The sequence below is a fragment of the Canis lupus genome, chromosome 10, assembly GCF_003254725.2.
Source record: "Canis lupus dingo isolate Sandy chromosome 10, ASM325472v2, whole genome shotgun sequence".
Lineage (NCBI taxonomy): Eukaryota > Metazoa > Chordata > Mammalia > Carnivora > Canidae > Canis > Canis lupus.
In genome coordinates this window covers 19,673,812-19,676,827 of record NC_064252.1, presented here as the reverse complement: position 1 = coordinate 19,676,827, position 3,016 = coordinate 19,673,812, and the positions used below count along the sequence as shown (strand labels likewise).

General features: G+C 48.6%; 1 pseudogene; it reads right to left on the bottom strand.

Annotated features, from left to right (window-relative positions):
- Nucleotides 1-1,623: 1,623 nt before the first annotated feature.
- Nucleotides 1,624-2,724, bottom strand: LOC112665924 (glyceraldehyde-3-phosphate dehydrogenase-like; annotated as a pseudogene).
- Nucleotides 2,725-3,016: the final 292 nt, after the last annotated feature.

Sequence of the window (3,016 nt, the reverse complement as noted above, 5' to 3'; positions counted from 1 at the left end):
ACACCCCTTGCCTCTCTGTGCTCGTTCTAGATGATTTCCTCACTTCGATCTTCCAGTCTGAGAATTCTCTTTTCAGCTGCTTTGATCTACCATTTGAGTGATTAATTGACTTTTCACATTCAATGATCCTATTTTTCCTTCTGAGAAATTCTGTGTGGCTGCATTTCTCAAACCTGGTTGTTCTTTTTAGAATCTCATTCTTTTCCCTGTGATTTCTGGCTGTATTTCATCGCCTCAACCATTTTTAAACTAATGATTTTATGGTTTTACCTGATTCTGATATTTTATGTCCTTGGGATGCTGTTTCTAATTATTCTCTGCATTCTGTAAGAGGGTTATGCATCCCTGCTACAGCCAGGTGATGTGTGATGCTTCCCATCCTACTGACATCAACTCAGGAATCACTTTGGCTAAATGCATGTGAGCAGAAGTGCTGCATTTCAGCAGCAAGCTTAGGCACCGCTGCATACAGGGACCATCAAATGGTTTCCTGTCTTCCGTGAGAACACATCTCAAATGAGGCTGTTCATACAGCCTGGAGGTTAGAATGGGCACACAGAACAGAGCCAAGCCACCCCACAGCTGCTGCTCTTGAGAAATTATATGAGAGAGGAGAGTTATTTCTCTAGATCATGGGATTTGGGGGTTGTTTGTTACACAACACAACCTAGCCTAAGCTGGTTAACACAGGCAGTGGGCCCCTGGGTGGCTCAGTGGTTGAATGTCTGCCTCCAGCTCAGGTCATGACCCCAGGGTCCTAGGATCAAGTCCCACATCGGGGTCCTCACAGGAACCCTGCTTCTCCCTCTGCCTGTGTCTCTGCCTTTCTCTCTGTGTCTCTCATGAGTAAATAAATAAAATCTTAAAAAAAATAAAACATGTGCTAAGTTTGCCTTTGTGGTATCTGTTCACACTCACTTCTGGTGGATTAGTTACTTACTCATATGGTTTGTAATTATTGTGAGTTTATATTCACTGTGAACTATTTTGTTTTTAGCTATGAGGTGTCATGGACTCTGGGTAGTAGGTGTGTCCCCACCAAAAATGTTTTCTTTCTTTCCTTTCTTCTGCCACAGGACCCCCAGTTGTCATTGGTCTGAGATTTTTTTTTTTTTTTATTTAAGGACCTTTATTCCACATTGATCTTGTAAGTTCAGACCTCACATCTGTATATGGCCAAGGCTTATGTGTTTAATGTTCATGAGATCTTTGTTTCTGACTGGAGCTGGATGCAGATGTGGCCTCCCTTGTCAGTCTCTATTTTGCGGGCATTTCTGTCCACCTCTCAGGGTAGATCAGCCCATCTTGGGCCCTACCCTCTGTAGGTGTGTCAGTGTCTGTGTCCTGCCCCAGTTCAAGGCCATGTCCTCCGCCCTGTATGGGCACGCATGCCCTAGCCTCTAGCTGCTGGGGCTAACATTTGCTCAGCTACCCCTGCAATGCACTGGCTTCAGGTTCCTGGGTCCTTTTCTTTCAATATTGATTATATTTGTAGCTTTTTTTTTTTTTTTTTTTAGCTAGGCACAGTATACTTTATTGATGGTACCTGACAAGGTAGGGCTCCCCAAGTCCCTCCCCTTCCTTGGGGTCTAGGATGTAAATTGGAGGTCAGGAGATTCTCAGTGTGCTGGGGGATTAAGTTGGGGCAGGGACTTCCCAGCAGCTTAGGTCCTCTCTCTTCCTCTTGTTCTTGCTGGGGCTGGTGGTCCAGGAGGCTCTTTCTCCTTGGAGGCCATGTGGATCATGAGGTCCACCACCCAGTTGCTGTAGCCGAATTCATTGTCATACCAGGAAATGAGCTTGACGAAGTGGTCATTGAGGGCAATGCCAGCCCCGGCATTGAAGGTGGAAGAGTGGGTGTCACTGTTGAAGTTGCAGGAGACAACCTGGTCCTCAGCGTAGCCCAGGATGCTCTTGAGGGGGCCCTCTGATGCCTGCTTCACCACCTTTTTGATGTTGTCATATTTGGAAGCTTTCTCCAGGTGGCAGGTCAGATCCACAAGTGACACATTGGGGGTGGGGTCACAGAAGGCCACGCCAGTGAGCTTCCTGTTCAGCTCAGAGATGACCTTGCCCACAGCCTTGGCGGCGCCGGTGGAAGCAGGGATGATGTTCTGGGCAGCCCCTTGGCCGTCACGCCATAGCTTCCCAGAGGGGCCGTCCACGGTCTTCTGGGTGGCAGTGACGGCATGGATGGTGGTCATGAGGCCCTCCACGATGCCGAAGTGGTCATGGATGACTTTGGCCAGAGAAGCCAAGCAGCTGGTGGTGCAGGAGGCATTGCTGACAATATTGAGGGAGTTGTCATACTTCTTGTGGTTCACGCCCATCACAAACATGGGGGCATCAGCAGAAGGAGCAGAGATGATGACCCTCTTGGCCCCGCTCTTCAAGTGAGCCCCAGCCTTCTCCATGGTGGTGAAGACTCCAGTGGATTCCACAACATACTCAGCACCAGCATCACCCCATTTGATGTTAGTGGGATCTCATTCCCGAAGATGGAGATGGACTTCCCATTGATGGCAAGTTTCCCATTCTCAGCCTTGACCGTGCCGTGGAATTTGCCGTGGGTAGAATCATACTGGAACATGTACACCATGAAGTTGAGGTCAATGAAGGGGTCATTGATGGCGACAATATCCACTTTGCCAGAGTTAAAAGCAGCCCTCATGACCAGGGGCCCAATCCTGAATGGCCAAATCCGTTCATTCTGACCTTCACCATCGTGTCTCGGGGACACGGCTGGCACTGCACCAGAAGATGCGGCTGTCTGTTGAACAGGGAGGAGCAGAGAGCCATAACTTTTAAAAATTAAGCTTTACCCAGGTTTCCTTTGTTTTGTACTGGGGGAGCAAGGGAGCTGCCCGCGTCAGCACTTCCTGCTCACCTAATTGTTTACCTGCCCCCTGAGAGTCAAACCCCACAAGGACAGGGACCATTCACATCCTACTTACTGTCATCCTTGGTGTCTAGGACAGTGCCCAGGACATGGAGAGTTTCATCAGATATTTGCCAA